This window comes from Henckelia pumila, chromosome 4 (assembly GCF_033568475.1).
Source record: "Henckelia pumila isolate YLH828 chromosome 4, ASM3356847v2, whole genome shotgun sequence".
Classification (NCBI taxonomy): Eukaryota; Viridiplantae; Streptophyta; class Magnoliopsida; order Lamiales; family Gesneriaceae; genus Henckelia; species Henckelia pumila.
In genome coordinates this window covers 198,394,316-198,416,602 of record NC_133123.1, presented here as the reverse complement: position 1 = coordinate 198,416,602, position 22,287 = coordinate 198,394,316, and the positions used below count along the sequence as shown (strand labels likewise).

Here is a 22,287-nt window from a genome sequence, read left to right as displayed (position 1 = left end):
TGTGTGTGAGACCTCGGTTCTAAACATCTAATAAAGGAGTAAACTAACTAACAAGTAAGGAAAGGCCAAGACATTTTTTTTTAATAAGGGCCCACGCGGCCGCGCACGGCGCCCTGGCTCATGCGCGGCCGCGCATGACGCCCTACCCGGCAGGCGCGCGGGCGCGCGCTAGGATGCACGGGCGCGCCTCCCTGGCTGCTCCGGTGCTAGAAATTTCCAAAATCAAGAACATCAAGCCATACAATACTCTGAAACATAAAAATGCGTTACAAACTTGATTCCTCAAATTAAAACATGAGTTCTGGAGTTCAACAACTAAACCAAAGTTGAGAACATGCAACAACAATATAACGATGAAGTTCGATAACTAAACATGTTCTAACATAAACTAGATTGACATGCTGGAATCGACTTCTAGACCAAGTCTCACTTCTACATCTTTCCCTCGAAGCTAATCATGCCTCTTCTGACTTGTTCCTGACCCACCTGTTGCCAAGTACACATACAAAACAAAGCAACAGCCGAATAACCGGTGAGAATGATAATCCCAGTAAAAGTAACATATCAAGTAATACAACAATAAACATGCTTTCAAGACAACAACGTAATCAATAACAATGAAATGAAATGCATGTCTTTAAAACAGGATATCAATTCTGATAAATGAGAGATTGCTGCTGTGCTTTTGGGATCCCGAGGATGAGATCACGTGACGACTCACCGACTCTCCCAATCGAGGTGGTGCCACGTATCCCACTCCTCTAGACTTTGAGCAACTATAATGAGTATGCTAGCACTAGGCGAAACGACTACGACCTAGGCCACTCAATTATAGTTCCCAAACGTCTAAACAAAAAGGGCTATTCTGCCCGCTGAAATCAAAGTTGGCTCAAGATGAATGCATAACAGAATATAAAACATAGCCATATAATAAAAGCTCAAGCAATTCAACAAGACACAAGTTCCTCATGCTAGAACAAGTGTAGATGCAAGTATGTGCTTTTAAGGGAAACTCGAGAACCAACTGTCCCGAGTATGCTATCCCGCTATCGATGACTGCTTTTACCTTTCAAGGCAGTAGTTCCAACTTCTGGGAAGCTACAACAAAAGATTTTATCAAAGTCTAACCAATCTAAACAACAACAAGGCTCAAGGTAATTATCTATACCGTTCTTCGTCCAAATCTCTAAAACGAACAAATGCTGTTAACCCTGGGCTTGACAAACTCCAAACGAATCTGTTCAGATACAAATCAAAGATCAATAACCATGATCAACTTACAAGCCAAGTTCAACAACTCAAAAACGGTTCGAAATCCCAAACTCAAACCGACGTCATAACGGCTAAAAACTGAACAAACCGGAAATGCAGACAGCAGTTCATTACCGATATCAACTCAATTCAATGTTAATACAACAACAACAAGGCAATCCAACAAATCTCAAAATCAATATTTTCGAAAATGGCTTCCAAAAATCATAACAATTCCGAACGTCGCTCTATTTCAAAACCGACAGATAATAAACGATCAGAACTCGGCCAAGAACAACATACCCGAATCTCGAACGATTCTAACGACATCCAAAAACTAGAATGTATCTAATCGTAGAGAAACTTACGGTATAACGGAGCTCTCGCTGCAGTGATCGATAATCTGCCTTCAGAAATAAATTCCAACGGCCGGATCGAGCTCGGAATGAAATCACAAAGCTTGGAAACTCATTGGGTCGGATTCCATGGCAACAGGCTAGTGAACTTTGCAACATATTCTTCGATATTCATCGGTCCCTGTTGTAAACTTGCAAACTCCGCTCCCTTGTCCTTACAATAAGAAACATGAAAGAATCACTGATAGAAAGCAGTTTTAAATACAGACCATGTGATAACTGTACCTTGATGTTCATATGCCCTCTTCGTCGCTAACCACCAACTCTTTGCAAGTCCGTGTAGTTGATGAATCACCAGTCTCACACGATGATCATCTGTATAATCGAGAGATTCAAATAACTGCTCAATATCCTCTAGCCAATTCTCGCAATCCACAGCGTTCTCAGTTCCTTGTAACCTCGGTGGTTTGAAGGATTGAAATCGTTTCAGCAATTTTTCCATCGGATTGGCATCACCACTCATCGTATCAACAGAAGTACTACCATGTCCTAATTCAGGTGCTGTTACTAGTACCTGTGCAGCATTAGTCTGTTCTGGCTGATTCACTGCCACAGTACGTCTAGTATTCGGAGCTGGTCGAGGAGGCATATCTGATAATCAAACAGATTAGTGTACAATTCATCATCATATCATAACACAATTTTGTTTCAGTCCCTCCCCTGATTAGCACGATAATGCTATCTCAAGAGATCGAGTTCTGATTCAGTCGCAATCAAGACATGCTTCCAATCACATTAGATAAACAGATAGCATGCAATTCTTAAAGTTGTAAATCAGTTCAGATAATAAACATGCTTCAAGAATAAATAAATCAGAATAGAAGACTCGATCTACCCCGCTCATCTATTCTCAGTCCGAGAAACTTAAGCTCTAATACCACCTGTTGTGGGGCCTCGGGTTGCTAATCTCATTCTTAGGCAATTAGTAATTAAACATCATTAATTAACCAAGGAAGGAAGAAGATCAAATAATTTTTTTTTTCAAAGGGGGGTGCGCGTGTCCATCAAAAACAGCAGACCGAGCACAGAGAGGTGCACGGGGTCGGTCAAAAACAGCGGACCGAGTGCCCTCTCTAACCCAACTCTCGGGTTGGGAAAAATTGGGCTGCGCTCGGTCTGCTAAAAAGAGCAGACCGAGCACAACTCTGGGCAGTCTTGTGCTCTGGTTTTCCTCAGCTGAATTTGATCCTTCCAATCATTTCTAATCCATAAAATTCAAGTCTAAAACATGTAGACATACATAAAACAAGATCTAAACATGTTTATACTTAGTTCATACATCAACTAAGAGTTTAGAATCCAACAAATTAAAAGCATGCACTACACAAGTGTTCATCAACTTCTCAAACACCAACTTCACAAGAGTGTTCTAACATACTTGCTAGGATTCATATATACATCGATTCAACTACAAACAACCCGAGTCCACATATCTTGACTCTCTCATTAGCTACCCTCGTCGACTTTGGCCAGCTCCTGCCCCATCTGTTGTCATGCACACATACAAAACAAAGGAACAGCCGGATAAACTCCGATGAGAAATCATTCTCAGTATAATCGACATATATAAAGCGTTAAATAAATCATATCGACTCTATTCATACTCGACTCAACAATAGAGTAAATAACGCATATATTGATTAAGAATTGATTCATGTAACGTCGTTGCCATCAAGATCCGTAAACGATCTTGACATGGATATCCATCTATCGTAGTCATTCTTGACTCGAAAATAAGGTCGCCTCAGACCTTGGCATAGAATCAATTCAATAGCATATCATATCATCATCATATCGACTCAAACTCAAAGATCCACTACCTGTGATGGATCGACAAAATCATATAAAATCATAGTGATAAACAAGTATGTGATTTTGGCGAGACAACTCAAGAAGCGTCATTCTCAAGTTTCAAATCCCCGACTCGCGATGTCGTCTGATACCTTCTTGTTTATTCTTGGTTCTTGAAGATTCAAATCTGAAACATAATAACAAGAACACATATATCAATTCTAATCAACTTCTTAAACCAATCTGCTCAAGTTCCATTCTCAAGAACAACTTCAAACCTCAACAACTCTTCTTTGGTTTGACAGCTACAATCTCGAGCTCATCAATTCTTAGCAAGCTGAAACAAGGTGATCATAAGCTCAATATATCACCAAGAACTCATATCATATTCAGTTCAAACAACAAGATATCAAAACGGCTTAAAATCATCAACCGACGGCGTAACGACTGAAAATCGATAACCGAAACGATACTGACTTCGAGCCAACAATCATACACCACATATATCAGCATATTAAAAGCAAAATCCAGCATATCAAAGGCTATTTAGTTTCAAACACATGCTGGAAATCATATTAATCTCATACGACGCTCGTTCTTCGATTCGATTTCGATACGATACAATACATAATCTCAACAACACTTACATAGCAGCAAATTCTGATCTCTACCAAATTTCAATCTTCTCAACATGTAGATATAATGAGAAACTTACATTAGATCAAATCCCTCGTCGCAAGGATTCCAGAACAATTTTCGGAATCAAAATCGGACGATCGAATAAAAAATTACGGCGATTTGAAAATCAGAAAAACAAAGAGAAAGGAAGGTCTCGACCCTTTGTTTAGAATTTCAGCATTGAATATGGATTTTATACGTGCACAAGCTGATAACTCAATTCATAATCTGATAACTTCAAACCAAATTGCATTTTAGCCCTTCAATTCTTTAGAAATTGCAATTCAGTCCTCGGTCCTTATTTTAATTCAATTTCAATCCTAAATCATTTAAGAATATTAGAATTTAAATCGAAACTCTAAATATTCTCAAATTAAATATACTTGGATTAAAATTAAATAAATTCGGATTAAATCAAATAATCCCGGGCCTTATAATATGTTTCTTTGTAAATTGAAACAAAATCCATACAAATGTAAGTGGACAATTTGTGATGATTTTCTATGCAAAAAACTTCATAGGATGTTTGTTGGACAATATTTCAAGTATGACCTGAAAACGAGTGACAAGTGATCATCATCGAATTTTACATAAGCTTTTCTTGGTCTCTCGATTTAGTTGTTCATTTTTACCTCCCACGAACATTCAATTTATATGTTTCTACAATTGGGCTTTTTTTTTGTTAATAAAATATATTGAATGTGTTTCAATATATTCAATTTATGGATAGTAAATTTGAGTTTGGAGGCAATATCAATATGCGTGTTTCATTAACAGTCGAACAATATATCGGGGTTCACCGCGTTTGTCCTGCTATTAATCTCACATTCATTGCCAAATTATTGCCAATTCTCCTCATTTATTCAGAATACACAATTCTTTATATGTTTCATATGATTTAATGAGTTATGGCTTTGATAGGATTGTCGAATTCTCGCCAAAATTTGATTATTAATTTGTTTCATTGATACGATGAGTTTTATCATCTAATGGGGTTCCCTGATTAGATTGTTTCGAAAGGAAATGTATGAACCATAATCTTTTGAGTTCTTTTTGGGAATGCTAAAGTCTTTGAGATAAATATGTTTGCTAAAATGCCATAGTTTATGATACTTATTCCTGTCTGGAATATATTTTGTTTTACAATATTGAAAAGATACGACTGTGTGTAATTTCATTGAAATGAAGTAATATGAACCTATAGAAAATATTGAACAAGCATACTGCCATTTGAAATACTTAAGAAGAAGGTTATCTGGGATTTGTGAAAGGTGTGAATTTGTGCTTCTGGTGTTTGAACAGTACTTGGTTGAGAATATAGTGTGATTACTCTTCCTCCATTTTATGTTCAGGATTTAAATAACGATGTGTAAACACATTCCTCACTCTTGCGAAGGCTGCCACTGGAGAGGGAACTGAAGGTATTGATAAGCACTCTTCTTATATTTTGAGACTTTGACAGGTTCATTGGTTTGATCCATATGAAAAAATAACAAGCCTCTACACTCGTATTCCTCCTTTGAAATTCAATTTCCTCACGAGGTAACTAATAAGTTTTCTTCATTCTATTGAATAGTTTCACAATAATATTTAGGATTTTTTCAAGACCGTATTTATTTTTGGAAAAAAAAAAACATGGCTATGTTGCTTTTGAGGTGTTTTATGTTTATTATTTTATGGATATATATCATTCATCTTTAAAATATTATTTTTATTTTCCATATAATTATGAGCTATTTTGATATTTTTATTTAAATTAACTCCATATGTTTGTTAATTTCACAGGTTTGTCTCTAAATAATTCATGAGCAACGAGAATTTGACAATGCATGGGAAAATGCCTCAGGTTTTCATCCGGTTTCAGTTTTGAGAATTGAACAATTCTTGGTTCTTTCTTTAAAATTAAATTGGTGGAGTTTTTTTTCCTTTGTTGATATATGTTTTGAATTGAGACGTTTATGCTTATTAATTTATGGTACCCTTAGAATGATTTTTGGTTCATGGAATTTTATTCTGTTTTTGTTCTAATTATGCTATTGAAGATGAGAATTTTATCAATTTTGTTGGCGTGGAAAAGTTAAGACTGCGTGATGACTTATAGATATGGGTTTGCAGAAGAAAAAAACAGAGAAGCATAATTATTTGTGTTTAGTTTATGTGATCAAAAATTTTTATGGGCCAAGGTGTATGTATTTGATTTTTTTACATTGAGCAAAGTGTTTTATTTGCTGAAAGTGTTTCATTTTACTCTCCTTCCTTCTTTTAGGTAAACATAATATTTTATTTTACAAATACAAATTATTATAATATTATCTACAAGAGTATCAATGAAGTATTTATCAATAATCTACCTTTTTTCTTAAATGCAAAATTCCAAAGAGAATTCGTCGGAAGAGTGGAGGGAGAGCAAGACATTGAAGGCTTATAGGGAGCATAGAGCTAGGATAATGTATTCAAACTGTAGAGAGGTCGGAGACTAAACACTATGGAAATTATAGTCCAGTCTTATTTTTTTTATTTGTTGTTCTTCTTGATTGAACAATTCATATTTGAGTTTCTGAAATCATGTGAATGTGATTAATAATATATCGTAATTATGTTTTTTAAATTTTATGATTGTAATCAATATTTGAAGGACAATAGTAATGCATAATTCTTCCAATATATGTTTTTTAAATAATATTTCATGCATAAATCATATAACACACATGATTACTCATGTTACGCTTAATATTCATGTACAAACGTCGCACACGCATCGCGTGTGCCTCGGTCGCTAGTTTTCATGTGAATATACAGAGGCAAACCTGTACAAGTACGCGTACGAAACTTGGAGCCACCATATTCAATACAAACGTAGGGATCTTGCCGGGTGGTCCATTCGGTATTTTCAATTTGTTACAACCGACAACTGAAAATCCAATCCAAAAACGTGATAATAAGCAAATCAAACATGAAATATATACATAAAAAGTAAAATATAGACATCAATCGTACCTGTAATCTCCAACGGTTGACCTTGGATGCCGAAAGTCGACATTGACTCATTGAGCAATCGATTAAGGGGAAGAAACCTCGGATTTAGCTTTTATTCAAAATTGCTTCACCGCAGTAACAATGCAACTTGCAATTAAAGAACTCAAAAATTGACGAATTGGATTAAAATAGGGTTGACGAAGGAAATTCGGAAAGGGGATTTGTGACGGAAGGGTATTTATAATAGAGGCGCCGCGTCTGAGCTTAATTGATTTGCCGCCATCAATTAATACTCTGAAACTCGTTAGGTGATTAATGAGTAACTTCTTATGTTCCAAGAAATCTCCATGCAACCTTTTCCTTCGAGATTATTTTTTCTAAAAAAAATAATTAAGGAGACGTACGTGCTAAAAAGAATTGAAAACATATGGAGTAATATATTATTCTTTTTTCATAAATTTTTTTTATATAATTTTTGAGATTTCACAATAATGATTTATGTAATTTACCTAGGGCTGAGATACCGAACCAAAATACCGACTTTTCGGGATACCGTACCAAAATTTTTTCGATTTTTAGACATTTTTTTGGTATATCGAATTTTTTTTCAGTATTTATACGGTATCAATATGGATTTTTTCCATACCAAAATTTCGAAATTTCGATATCGGTATCTGTATGAATTTTTTTCATACGAATATTTTAGATACGGTATACCGAAAACTCACCCCTAATTATTTACCCATAAATAAATAGGGTAAATACATTACTGGGCCTATTCATATATTCATGTGTCGAGATAATTTGTAAAATTTTTAAATTATTTAGATATAAGTCGTGAATGATATAAATCGGGAGAAATTCCTTTATTTTTCCCATGATATATTGGATTTCATATTTTTTTGCAAATTATTACGAGTGCGACACAAACAAATTATACATCGAAAGTAATTGCAAAATGTTATTTGAAGTTTGTAAGCACACAGAGAAGTGAGAACGAGTGAGTGACAATGACGAGGTCCGACACCTCGTAGAATATACATGAGCTGACTAGCGTGTTCAAACATCAGCTTCGTAAATCCTTTTGGAGGGATAATTTATAAATATATCTCTCTAGTTTCGTTATCGAGCCAATTATATCTCTTTTATTTTTCGTGCCCTGAAAATATCCCTTATTAATTAAAAAGTGTCTCGAATATGTCCTTGAAACTAAATAATACATATTCTGCCCTTTATTTCCCAATTTTATTAAAATTATGCATAAGCCCATCATGCTTCCGTAAGATTAATTAAAATTAAATACCTCTTTGATCATAGTGTCGTCGGGTCATACCTGCCGAGTTTTACGAAGTGCTCCTCACACTCAACCACGCAGTCGCAACAGATGGTTTCTGCACAAGCTCCTTCAATGACACCCAGCAGCCTTAATTCGTTTTCTACTTTAAGGCGTATGGTATATAAAATTAATTATAAAATATAAGCATGAATGAACAAGAGACTTATGAAATTTATTCAGATAACATATTATTACATAAATCAACCTCCTTTGAAGAGGAGGAGATAACTAGTTTAGCTACTCATAGTAGCCTTGTTCTTGAAATACATAAAACAGAAATTTAACACAAACTTAGAAAGAGAAATATTACAATAATTTTTATTTGTAAGAAAACTGAAGGAAATGATCGATGTCTTCAGCTTCCTCAAAATCCTGTATTTATAGCCGAAGTTCCACTCGTTTCACCGAGAAACTTCAGGGAATCTTACAGCTGTCTTGAATTCTTTATGCCATTATTGATGGAATCTTTTGCTAGTGGAAGAGTCACATGCCTGATGACATCTTTTACTAGTGGAGGAGTCACATGCTTGACTTTTTCTTTTGGATTTATTCTCCTCACATGCCTTCTTTATTGTTGTCGGGGCATCTTTTGCTTTTGCAGTGGGCCCTTGGGAAAACGTGGTTTTAGTGGTCCCTGTCCACCTTTGCTTGTCTCGAAAAAATCTTTTCGATCCGTTCGGGGTTTGAAGGTTTTTCCGAATTCTGGCTCCTTCTGGTTTGGACATTCTGGGCAGATATTCTCTGACCATCTTTCGATATGAGTCATGTTACAAAATTTTCGGCGAGTTTCTTTACTCCCCGGCAGCTTGTTGTTCCACAAAAAGTTCCTCTTCTTTTCGAAGAGTTCTTCCGCAAAAGCCGTAGTTTTTCCTGTCATTGTGTTTAACAGGAATGATCCGTTCACATAATTTTGATAAAATTTGAATGGAAACTTGACCTTATCCATCTCGGTGAGACAAACCCAAATACCCCATGCCCTTCTGGTTGAAATTTCATTTTCTCCAAAAATGGACACTAATGATATTTTTTCAGATATAGGATCCTTGATAAATATTTGATTATTCATGTCAGGTCTCCTTAGCTTGATGAAATGAAAGGGCTCGTGTGATCCTTTCCCTGTTGTTTCTGGAGCTGCACTAAAGAAGTATAACTCGAGCACGTCTCCTCTGGACAAATGATCATTATTTGCCCATGTTTCCTGGACTGCTTCCTGAATCCATTTTGGTAGTTGTGATATTTCCTGGAAGCCTGGTGAAGTTGTATAAACTGAGGCTAGAGCCCGAAATTCATACCATAGTTTTACATCCTTAGGATTGACATTGTTTTTTAGTCAAACCCTTGGATATATTCTTGCAACATCAACCCTACAAGTGATCGGGTTGATTTCACTTCTTGTACTTAATTTCTCCCATCTTTGTTGATAAACCTGAAATGGAGAAATGACAGCTGGGTTAGTATCAATCTTAGATTTTTCCTTGTCAGTGTGGGGCCTAAGATTGATCTCTTTCTCTTTTACCCCAGAGGCGGAGGATTGACTTGATGAGTTATCCTCATCAATTGTTGCTTTATCTAGATCATCAAAAGCTGATGATAGATTAGCACTTGTTTCTTGAGTATTAGAATCTTCAACATATTGTTTTACAACCGGTGGCTGTATTTCTTGTTCTTGTAAAACCAATGGTTTTAACATTTCTTGTTTTTGAGAAACCAGTGGTTTTTCTATGGCACACATAATTGTCCCTTGAATAGCACTTATAGTTGAGTTTGAGCTTGCATACATCCTGTGATTCGATTGGATACTTTGATCCGATCAGCTTGTTGTAACCTGCCCGCCATATCGGCACTTATGACAAGCTGGTTGAACTCGGTTTGAAGCAACCCAAGATGTTCCCTGAGATGCCTCTGCATTTTCATGATGGAATCTACGTCACCGCCTTCCATCTCTTGTTAAGAAATCTGCAAGAATATTTTCATGAGATTTAATAATAACAATATCAAAAATATAATTTTGACATAAAGCTTGCCATCTTAATAACCTAGCTTTCTCAGGTTTAGATTCAATCTTATTCCTTAGGAAAGCTTTTACTTGAGTGTTATCAACTTTCAAAGTGAATTTTTTAGCAGGTAAAAATAATGGCCATTTTTCGAAAGCCCTTTTAATTGCATAAAATTTCTTCTCGTTGATATGTCATCTAATAGCCTCAGATTCTGAAAAAAGACCGCTACAGTATCTGTATGGTATTTCTCCATCCGGAGTGATCTTAGTAAGCACTGCTGCCCACCATTCGTCACTAGCATCCGTAAATAACACCAGATCATCTTCATCCACGGTTACATCCATTTTTGGGAGATTCTTACATATCTCCTTTAATTGGTTCACCCCTTTATTATGGGCATCGGTCCATATAAATCTTGCATCCTTTTTTAACAAAGGACTGAACACCTTTCTGTACATTGCCAGATTGTTTATGAACATTCCTGCAAAATTAACTACTCCTAGAAAACTTTGGAGTTGTTTTACATCTTTGAGTTTATCTGGAAAATTCTTTACCTTTTCCACAATATGGGATTGTAGAATTATTCCAGTTTCATCAATCTCAATCCCAAGGGATTCAATTTTCCTTCTTGTTATGACGGCTTTCTTTTCAGATAAAACCAGTCCTTCTTGTTTACAAATTTTAGAGAAAATCTCTAAATGTTTAACATGTTCATCTATGTTTTTTGATGTTATAATAATATCATCAATATAAACAAATATGAAGTTGAAATAATCTTTAAAAAGATTATCCATCTTTCTTTGAAATATTTGGGGTACATTAGCCAATTCCATAGGCATAACTTCCCAAATATAGTGTCCTTGTGGTGTAGAGAAGGCCGTGAATTTCTTACTGCCTTCTTTCATTCGAATCTAGTAAAATCCAGACTTACAATCAAATTTTGAGAACACTCTAGCATTTCGTACACAACTAATTAGATGTTCTCTACTGGGTATGAAGTACCCATCAAACTCCAGGATTTTATTAATATATTGGTAGTTAATAACTAACCTGGGTTTCCCTCTTTTTATTTCACCATGATTTTTGACCAGAAAACCTGGGCTGCTATATGGTGAAACTCCTTCTTTGATTAGACCAAGGTCCAAATGTTCCTTGATAATCATTCTCATATCCCTTTGATCTGTTATGTTCATTGGAATAGGCTTATATCTGACAAATTCATACTCTTTGACTTCCTTTAGAGTAAGACTGACTTTGAGTTTATTTCTATCCCACCATGCCATAGGATGCTCGTTGTAACTTTCTTTGAGCCTCTTTTTGACATCTTCAAGGGATACCTTATTTTCTAACTCTATATCTCTGTGATTTAGAGTTACTTTGATAAGCTCCATATCCTCTGTTTGGAGTTCTTGTTCTGTTGTTATTTTCAACATGGTTTCTCCAAACCTTCTTGGATCTTTCATTTTTTGGTGAAAAAGTTGTCCTTTATCACCACGGTGGCTGCAAAATATTATCGGCAATTGTCGATAAAAAGCAACCTTGAGTCGTTGAACGATAATTTTATGATCACAAATTGTAGTGAACATAAGTCTTCTTGACTCATTGTCTTGTGTGTACTTCTTAAACATTTGTAAGAAGTTATTTCCTAACAGGATATCAGCTCCTGTATCGTGGAAATAGATTGGTGGTGTCTTTACCTTGTACCAAGGTGTTTGACCTGCTCCTCCCATAAGGATCTCTGCTTATTTTATTTCTTTGCAAAGAATTAAAATTCTTCGAGAGAAATCTCGTCCAGCAATTTTTGGCAATTCTTCTTCACATTCTTCAGGGAAGACTCCTCTTTTTGCTGTACAAATTCCTGCTCCCGAGTCAATATAAGCTGCAAAGTATTCAGCCTTATATTGTTCATACAACATACCTATCGGAATGTATATGGAGAAAGGACTTGTTGTCATTTTTTAAAAGAATTACTAAATGGCCCTGCCATTTTTAACAGACTGTGTTGTGACTCACTAATCCGCTTAAGACTATTCACCTTTAGTTTTTCTAAGGCTTTAGAAGGTAGAGTATGGTTATTCCTTTCCACTTCTTCAATGCGTTCTAGTAAATCATGTTCATGACTTACTAATTTCAACAGTTGCTTCTTCCTCTATTTGTAAACAGAGTTTTCGAATCTGATTAAGGGATTGTCCCTTATCCAATTCTCTTGGTTTTCCATCTCGTAGAATTCTTATTGAATCCTCCAAGTCTTTTTTTTTGCCATAAACTCTATTCCTTTTTCAAGGCGTTTCCATGGTTTATGGTCCTCTAGAAACTCTAGGCCAAGAATGAGCTGATCCACTTCTTTTCCTGGAATTTCACAGATTTGAACTTTCAATTCTCCAATATTTATTAATCCTTGGTAAGTTCCTGTTACCTGTTGCTCTAAATAGTAAATCGAGTTACAAGGAAATTGGTTCCTATGACTTGTAATTTCGAATATTATTTTGACTTCTTTCCATCCTTCTGGAGAACTAAGTTTTTCTATTATTGAAAACTCCTTTTTTTCTGGTGGAATTTCCTGAATAGGAAATTTTTCCCACCTTCGACTTGTCATTCGGTCACCTTGAAAAGATAACCTTCGGGGTTCTATTTTAAGATCTCTGTATAGAACCGGTTTATCTTGTATTTGAATGTCTGTTTCTTGAATTAAAGGAAACTAGATTTTTTTCGGGTATATTGCTTGAGAAACTTTCCCAAAGATTTCTGGAATTTCAATAAACTCATTTCTAATGAATAATTCAGAATGATGAGTATTAGAAAGAGCATATGAAATTTGATAAGTAATAGAATATGGTCTATTACCTTCCTTCATTAATCTTTTTTCCTTGAAATTTTGATGCAACGTCAAGGCTCGGCTAAAGTCTCTGTCAGCTAAATTGTAGGCTATTATTGGATAAATAACTCCTACAATTTTCCCTGCACATAGATTTCCTGAGATCGTACCCAGAATAGCATCTTGGATATTCCCCATTCTTTTATCACATACTACGATATCTATGGGTGAATCTATTCCTTCTTTAAAAGTTGCCTTGATCATTATTTGGATTGCTCCAATATGAATCCAAGACATTGTTCTTGCTACCTCACTTTTCAACTTCTGCAATTCATCTCTTACTTCTTCAAAAGGAATTAACTGCATCTCTATTTGATTACTTGCTAACTTCATAGGGATTGCCATTTCCCTTCTGGATACTTTGTAAATTAAATGATGTCTTCTTTGTCTAAGCCCTAGGTTGCCTAAGACTCTTTCTACTTATCCTTCCGAAAATCCTTGGTACTTCTGTAATGTCGGATTTTCTCTCATAATCCTTTGGACCATATTATGAGATATCGTGGTTTGACTAAAAAATCCAGCCAAACTCTCATGTGTTTCGTGTCGCAACACTTCTTCTTTATTCTGATTCTGATTCTGATTCATCTTCAGATTCATCTTGGCTAAACAATATCTCTTCTTCGTATATACTTTCATCTGAGGGGATATCCTCAAATTGATATACTTGGACTAGATCTTGAAAGAAGACCGCATCATCCATATCTGGTGTTGCTTCAAAGAACTTAACTCCTTTTTTCTCGTTTTCTGGACAGTTCGTAGATATATGGCCTCTAGCTCCACATGTCCAGCAATTGCAATCCTTGAAACTTTCACTTGCTCTCGTATGAGTTCTTCTGAAAGTTCTTCTAGATGGTGTTCTTCCCCTACTTTGCGATGAGTTTGTTGCTGGGGATGCTCTTGTAGGTCCACTTCTTCTACCTGATCTATAGGATCTGGCCTTTTGTTTGGACCAAAATATTATTGGTTTCCAAGAACTTTTCATTTTTTATTGTAGGGATTATTTTTGAATTTTTTCCTCTTAAATCCCTGTTATCTATTCCCTATAACCATAGGGAGATCATTTTCTCTACAACATAGAGGAGTATGCTTATTAATACCCCTTATTTTCTTGTAGTTCTTTTCTAATGCTGCCATATGACACCATTCCACCAATTTTCCTTTCAAAAAGGAGGCGCGTCTTGCGAATGTATCAAGATTACCTGGAACGTATTCTTTTATCAGCATTTCTCTCCAGGGGCTTGGCATTTTTGTGAAAAATAGCTGAATGGCTACATTTTCTTCAACTCCCGAATTCCATCTGTATTTGGTGAATAACATAATATATTCATCAACTAAACAGATATCATGTAATTCAAGGTTATACAGAGCTTGAGTATATCTTCTCTTTTTCTCTGTATCTTGATTATTGAAATAGTCTACCCCTATGAATTGTCCTTTAAAAAGGGTGGCCATTCTTCCTCCAATCTCGCTAAGTGATTCTCCTGCTAAGATTGATTCCTTGGTTTTTGGCATGGTCATTTCCCAAGCTATCTTGACAGATCCCATTAGACTCATTTCCAGATGTTTGATAAATCCTTCTTTATTGAGATCTAAAGTTTATGCTGCTATTCTCATAGCTGATGTCCAATCATCTATGAGATCTTCTCTGTTTTTGAAGTCCAAAACATCCAGGTTTAACATAACCCCATAAGGATGTATCGGGTCTAAAACAGTTTTTCCATAAGGAGTTTGATGTATTGGTATATTACTCCTTCTTGATCTGGTTCCTACTGGATGTGAATTTTCTCCAACATGGAACTGACTATGTGGTTCTTCTATTTTAACCACATATCTAGGGGAATTCCCTATGGATTGTTCACCCTCAGAGGAATTCATTTTTAGATCTACTACTTTGAGATTCGCAAAAGAATCCGCAAGATCTTGTAGATTCTCGAGATTTAATCTTTCTAAAGTAGTCATCAGATAGTGTTTTTCTCTGATACTGCCTTTATAAGATTAATCATAATTTCATCATCAGTTAAAGGTTTTTGAACCATTTTGGTTTTACCTTTCTGATGTAACAGAGGTTCGGTACCAAACGAGAGTGGTAACCTTCCTCCTGTATTTCCCTTTCTAGAACTAGAAGTGTGTTCTAGATTTATGATTTTGGTTTGAAGATCCTTTAGAGTTACAAGAATTTCTTCTTGTTTCTTAAGGATTTCTCCAATCTTTTGAGGTATTTCATACAGCTGATTGCTGTAATATTGTACCGTCTTTTGAATTTTTCTAAGATCTCCGGAGAGTTTAGAGGAATCTGGGGTAATCTCTAAAAATTGAGAGTTAGAAATCATCTTTCTTTATCTCTTCAAATTTGAGAGTATTAATCACCACCTGTTGTAAGTAATCTATTGTGAATAAATTAACTTGTTTATAGGATTTTATATAAATAAAATCCTCTTGATTCAAACCTTCGTTTGAAGTCATCTTTTGTAAAATATCTTCTCCTCAACAAAGAAAAGTATGAATTAACGAATAATATAAAGTTTGAATAAAATTACCTAGGCTTTGATACCATTTTTTGAGCCATAGGGAAATTTTTTTTATAGAAAAATTAATATAAGGGTAGTATAGGAAACTATTCTCGAACTATCGAATAAAATAATTTTAGCTCGAGTTCTGCTCGAAAAAAAGTTCGAACATGTTCGGATTTGATTCGAATTCGATACATCCGAATACGAATCAAATATTTATCGGACCGGTTCACGAGCTATTTATCAAGCCGACTCGAAAAACGTTTTTCGAGCCGGCTCGATTCGTTTGCACCTCTGTGCTGGGGTATGATCCAACCCACAATAGCTCTGGTTATAAGTGATGAACCGTGACAATTACTTCTATTATATATAATAATAATTTCAATTATGCAAAAATATATCAGGTACCTTAAGGTATCGTTTGTTACGCAATATTATTAATTTATGTATAACTTATCTCATCCAATCTCGCGTTCTTCTCGTCATATTATTTATCCATCTATAAATTATTAAGTTTACATCAATCAAATCATTAATAATTTATCTTACATCAATCAAATCATTGAATTTAAATTATTATATTACTCTTTATTAATAATATTATTTATATATTATTTATTGTTAAAAGAACAAAATGAACATTTTACATTTTTATATAAAATTTATTCAATCAAATCAAATAAACTATAATCTATCAATCAAATCCAATACTCTATTAACTATCATTTCTTAATTATTTTTTATTACATTATATTACTTTTTTATGTATTTATCATGTCCCTCCACCAAACGGTACCTTAGGTTATAAAGAGTTACACCAATCTTTAATATCAAATCTTTAAAAGTATATTAAAATAGTATGTACATGCGACAAATTCAGAATTTGATCCAACCGCAAAAGCATTCCCGAACAAAGTAACAAACCATTTAACCCTTAAAATAGAAAGGAATGAAATGAAATGCACACCACGGTCGCCGAGTTTATGAGCATTCACAAGCATGTATATACATAAGCTACTCACTTTCAGAGTCATCGTCATCTCCAAATGAAAATATCGAAGCATCCGCAGCCATTGCATTGAACTCACTCACCCCCTCCACCGGCTTTGATGCTTCGCTTCTCGACGAATTTACTCCAACAGCCTCTCTGCTTGGCTCAGATCGAGTTGAACCTGAAGTTCCTATCGAGACTTGTTCGGTTTTGTGCGTCAAATTTGCTATTTGATTTGAGCCATCTTTGCTGTTCGGTGCAGCATCTTTTGCCGTCATAGTTGAACTTACTTGGGGAGGCTTATCAGACTGATTGGATTTTGAAGATGCGGATACTTCATCTTCATTGTCGGAGAACCGTCGTCCTTGTCTTTATTCGAGTTAGTCGCAGCTGCAGGCTCCTCAACTGGGATGGGACTAGGTTTCGAGTTTGTACTTGCACCGGAAGTTTGGATAGATTCATCACTAGTGGTTTCAGCTGGGGTTCTTGGTGAAACAGCAGCAGCATCATAATCAACGAGGACAACTTCGACTTGGAAGCCGGGAGATGGCAGTTTTCTCTGCACACAAATGGATGTTAGTAATATTTATTATGCGCCACAGACTGAGCGAGTCCTGAAATGAAAGAAGGAATACAAGGTTGTCTGCAACAAAATGCCACTGTCATCATTCACAGATAAGATAACCAGTAACAATTATCATCATCTCTGAAACCCCAGAAACTAGGACATGAAGGATCCCTGAGAGTCGAGTTGGGAAGAAAAAGATCAACACATGTTTGACAAGCAAATAATAGTGCGTTCGCAAAGTTGCAGTAATCTTGTAGCAAATAATGAAATTTACCTTGTCAAAACCATCAAGATCACTCGTGTTCAGAACTTTCCGGTTGTCAATCATTGTGGTGTTTAACCAGCTGATAATTGGGAAAACCATAAATGTTACAAAACGAAGACAATAATATCACCTCTCCTTTCTTAACCAGGTTTTGACAGGGAAAGGAGGAGAAATATCATCACAACAGGGAAAAAAAATAAGACGACGTTGATTTATTATACCAATAGAAGTCTCCTTGGCGATCATGAAAACGGATTTTGAAATCGCCAGACAACTCAGTCAGACCAGGCTCCCCGGGAAGGGCAAACACCATTATCCCTTTCTTAGGTGCACTAAACCAATAATCTTCAGGCTGCAAAAAACAGCACAAGACAAATAAAAAGTTCATGAAACCAAATATGCAACCACATAAAAAAAAGTTCATGAAACCAAATATGCAACCACATTGTAACAAGTCATTGCTATGATTTTCTGATGGTTCAAAATGACTAGTTCATAAAATCATTCAGAATTTCTAATAGATGACAACGGAAAGCCAACTAAGGGATTGATGAAATCCCTCCCCATAAAATAATTCATAGACCTGTGAAGCATAAGCAGTTGTTATGTGATATCTGTGAAAGAATGGAATGATAAAGACATTAACACATGCCAAAATCTGAGACTGGTTGCAGAAGGATGACTAACCGATAAATCCTTGGTTCTAGGATGTTTTTTCGTTGTGAATAGCACACCTGCAAAGTGGAGGTCGTCAGGTTAGAGACAAACAATTGAAATATGGTTTTAAAAAAAATGGTGTCATGAAGCTACATGAACTAAAGTGGTAAAAGATATAAGCTGATACCAACACTCAAAAACTAAGAGAAGTGGTTGATTTACAGCATAACTAGCATGCACAAGTCACAAGATCACATATGACAAAGAAATAGAGGTTACCATTATGATCAGAAACTGTAATTGAAGGCCTGATCCAGTATGGGCATCTGTGCAGCCGGAATCCTCTGAGCATGCACCTGCATCAATGCAATTCTTGATGATTTGAAACATCAACTCACAGAGGCTATACACACCCTTGATTTTCCTTGAAACATTCTATTTACAGCATCCATGATGATGCAACATCCATCATGAGTGCGCTAATATGGACACAAATACTAAATTCATTGATTCCTAAATGGTAAATACCTACGACCGGGCTGATTTTCTCCATTGAAGTAAATTAAGATTCGTTCAAAATACTTGACGTATCTCTACAAGAAAGACGATTGTCAAAAGGCGTTAAGTATTAACAAAAAGACGAAAGAAGATTAAAAATAATTGAGACAGCTCACAATCTGACTAGGCAGAACAAGTCCTTTCCCATCAATACATCTTTTCTGGTTGTAGTAATCGATTGATTCCTCTGCTGTGGGAAAGAACTGAAAAATAGCAAATGGTAATACAAAGATGGTCATAAACAGTACAACGCCAACAAGGCATTACTATTAATCTGAGAACGTACTATCAGTCTGAGAACAGCTTATGAAGCATTCAAAGAACCATGATAAAACTAACCTTCAGGTACAGAAGAAGACTAGAAATCATCAATCCCGTCCTTGCCATTCCTGCTTTACAATGCACGACAACGACATTTTCAATATCTTCCTTCAACCATGAATATGCACTTTGACAAAATAACAGAATGAGCTGAATAGGAGGGCAATTGTGATCATCAAAAGGAAAGCTAGCCACCTGTAGAAATAGAAAAAAAAGAATAATGTAATAATGGCAGAGTAAAACCAACTTCCTGCCTCACATATGCAAGCGTTGCTGCTTTTTTCCAAAGCAAGACACATCAAAATACCAAAGTAAGCAAGACACTATTTTCTACTATTACTGATAGAGCTGAAAAGTTAGCTACACCTCCATTCACTAAGAAATGGGAGTTGTAGCAAGATTTATCTTGTTTTGCATTACACTGCGGAACCTAATATAGGCTACACAACAGTAAACTAGAGAACAAGAGGGGAAGAGGAAGATAAAAAACGTGAAAGGTTGTTAAAAGGGGGGAAATCATCTGAAAGAAAGCACATCTCACAGCATCAAAGAACAAGACATCAACCATAGTAACAAATTTAAGTGGCGCCAGCATATTAAAGGCGAGTATAGCACCTGCTGCTAACAAGAATAACGGGGGCAAAATTAAAGAAGGAAATTAAAAGATTCATAATTTAATATAAGAAATGATAAACGATAACAAACCTTTCCCTCAAACAATGATGCATCATACAATCTTTCAGAACAAAGGTTGTATACTTTGTATTTCCCCTGCACAATTTGAATATAGTAATCAAGTAATAGTAGTGGCCATGAAATGCAATGACAAAAAACTTGTGGGCAAAGACAAATACACCATAATCATTCGAGGGTTGGGTGGTGACAACAAGATGCCTGCCATTCATTGATCATGTTTATACTGACATTTAAAGATACCGCAATAATTTCTCACCTTGTGATAAGTTTCAAAGAACCTGATTACTTCCTCCATGTGGTTCCTGTATAATCCCTAAACACAATCCTAATTCAGTTCAAATTAGAATGAATTAGCAATTATTTGTGTGCCATCTTTCAGAAATAGGATCTGGTACCTCAACATAACCGAAAAATCCAGAGCTCATATCACCAGCAGGGAAGCCCATGGCAATAATGTTCTCTGTGATGTAAGTCATATCTAAATCAAATCCTCCTTCCTATAAAAATAATTGTTGTCAGAGAAACACACCAATTTACAGGAGCATAGTACAACCAGAAACACATAACAATAACTTTGACAGGCTTCATATTTTTATAAAGCAAACAGAAATTAATTTCCACCAACAAAGAAAATAAGCATATCAAGTTACACATCACTGGCACCAACGGAAGCATAAAGATAATTTTAATGTTTCATAACTTTTTGGAACAAACAAAAATGGACTTCGACCCACAAAGAGAACAATTAAATTCTAAAAAGCATTCTGCCTAAACAAGGAAACAATTGAACAGTCTACACTTATGATAATTCCGTACAAATGTAAGCACCTGGTATCTTCTTTTATTTTGGGATACAACATGGCGAGCTTTGACCTGCACCGCCTTCACTGCACTCTTAGATGAATCAACGAAACCTTTTGTAATGGTACCAATAAAGCTGGACTGGTTAGTTGGTGAATTTACGTCAGAATTTTCATCTGATTGAGGAGATTTTGGAGACATGCGCAATCCAAACCCACTAGTGAAACGTGAAAAAGTTGACTGCCCTGAATTTCCAGAGGGTGATTCATCCTTGGAACCCACAAATGGCTGGGGAATTTTTAGATTCTTTGCCCAAGTGGAGATGCCAGAAGCAGAAAACTTCGAAGGCGAGCCGCGTTGAGAATTATCAGGTGCAGATTCCACAGGATTCGAAATTGGTACATCTGCAGTCTTAATATGCTGAGGATTTGACGAATCAGAAGATTCCGACCTCATTTCAACAGCTGAAATGTTTAACACTCAGGGAAGCACAGGAACTTGGCAGCAAAAATGAAATTATGCTCCTTACAAAGAAGGGAGGGTGCATTGATCATTGCTCGAGTACATTTCACACTGAAAACATGAAGACAGAGAAAATAGATGAGGTTATATGCATGTAGAATATACAACGTGGCAATAGCTTCCACATATGAGATAAGGCCTGGCAACTAAGTATAAGGTTGGAAAACATTGTTGCAACCTGAAGCAAACTCAAGTAACTCCCTCCAAGCTGATCAAAAATTGAATAATGATCACTGTCAACTTAAAAATGTAAACTCAATCGTAGCTGTATCAAAACTCCAAAAACACCCCTATTTTCTTTGATACGGGATAAACAGCAATAGAAAAGAGAGATACCCTATAGTTTGATAGGAAAGATTCAGGGTTCATCATATGAGAATATATATGCAAATTATTATGTTCCTCTCCATCTCTCGAAACTTTGACAAAAAATCTTGTGAACAAGTTTACAAAATTCACCCACCCAATTAACTGACATCTCTCGAAACTTTGACAAATAATCTCCAACGGTTGACCTTGGATACCGAAAGTCGACATTGAAGAACTCAAAAATTGACGAATTGGATTAAAATAGAATTGACGAAGGAAATTCGGAAAGGGGATTTGTGACGGAAGGGTATTTATAATAGAGGCGCCGCGTCTGAGCTTAATTGATTTGCCGCCATCAATTAATACTCTGGAACTCGTTAGGTGATTAACGAGTAACTTCTTATGTTCCACGAAATCTCCATGCAACCTTTTCCTCCGAGATAATTTTTTCTAAAAAATAATTTATTAATAAAAAGTTAATCGCATACATTAGCTCGTGAAATGAAAAAATTAATTATAAAAAGTTGTAAGGTGAAATTTGTGATAAATCCCTGATAGTAAACATGAATTCTTCCCGTCCCCGTTTCAGACATTATTTGTTCCCAATCCCTGACAAAAACCTGCTCTTTGTTTGAACTCCCTATTGTGGCCAATTTACCAAAATGTCCCTAAAATGATTTACGAAAAAAAAAGAAAACAGGATGGTTCCACTGTAATCGTTATTTTCCCTCTGTTCTTCTTCTTGATTCTCTTCTCCCGAACCTTTCTC

The 22,287-nt window shown here is 35.7% G+C and overlaps 2 long non-coding RNA genes and 1 pseudogene across 4 annotated transcripts; all 3 read right to left on the bottom strand.

Moving 5' to 3' along the window:
• Positions 1–318: 318 nt before the first annotated feature.
• On the bottom strand, positions 319–2,347 carry LOC140867705 (uncharacterized). Of its 2 annotated transcripts, XR_012145240.1 has the most exons (4): positions 1,893–2,347; positions 1,620–1,848; positions 1,169–1,237; positions 319–486 (listed from the first exon to the last, which is right to left on the bottom strand). It is a non-coding gene; the product is annotated as an uncharacterized lncRNA (long non-coding RNA). The 2 variants fall into 2 exon arrangements; XR_012145239.1 differs by having other exon boundaries at positions 1,620–2,347.
• Positions 2,348–2,848: 501 nt separating this feature from the next.
• LOC140865648 (uncharacterized) lies at positions 2,849–7,361 on the bottom strand. Of its 2 annotated transcripts, XR_012144669.1 has the most exons (5): positions 7,134–7,361; positions 6,944–7,047; positions 3,737–3,795; positions 3,488–3,645; positions 2,849–3,152 (listed from the first exon to the last, which is right to left on the bottom strand). It is a non-coding gene; the product is annotated as an uncharacterized lncRNA (long non-coding RNA). The 2 variants fall into 2 exon arrangements; XR_012144668.1 differs by having other exon boundaries at positions 2,849–3,645.
• Positions 7,362–16,653: 9,292 nt separating this feature from the next.
• On the bottom strand, positions 16,654–21,824 carry LOC140863811 (phosphatidylinositol 3,4,5-trisphosphate 3-phosphatase and protein-tyrosine-phosphatase PTEN2A-like; annotated as a pseudogene).
• Between the last annotated feature and the right edge of the window lie 463 nt (positions 21,825–22,287).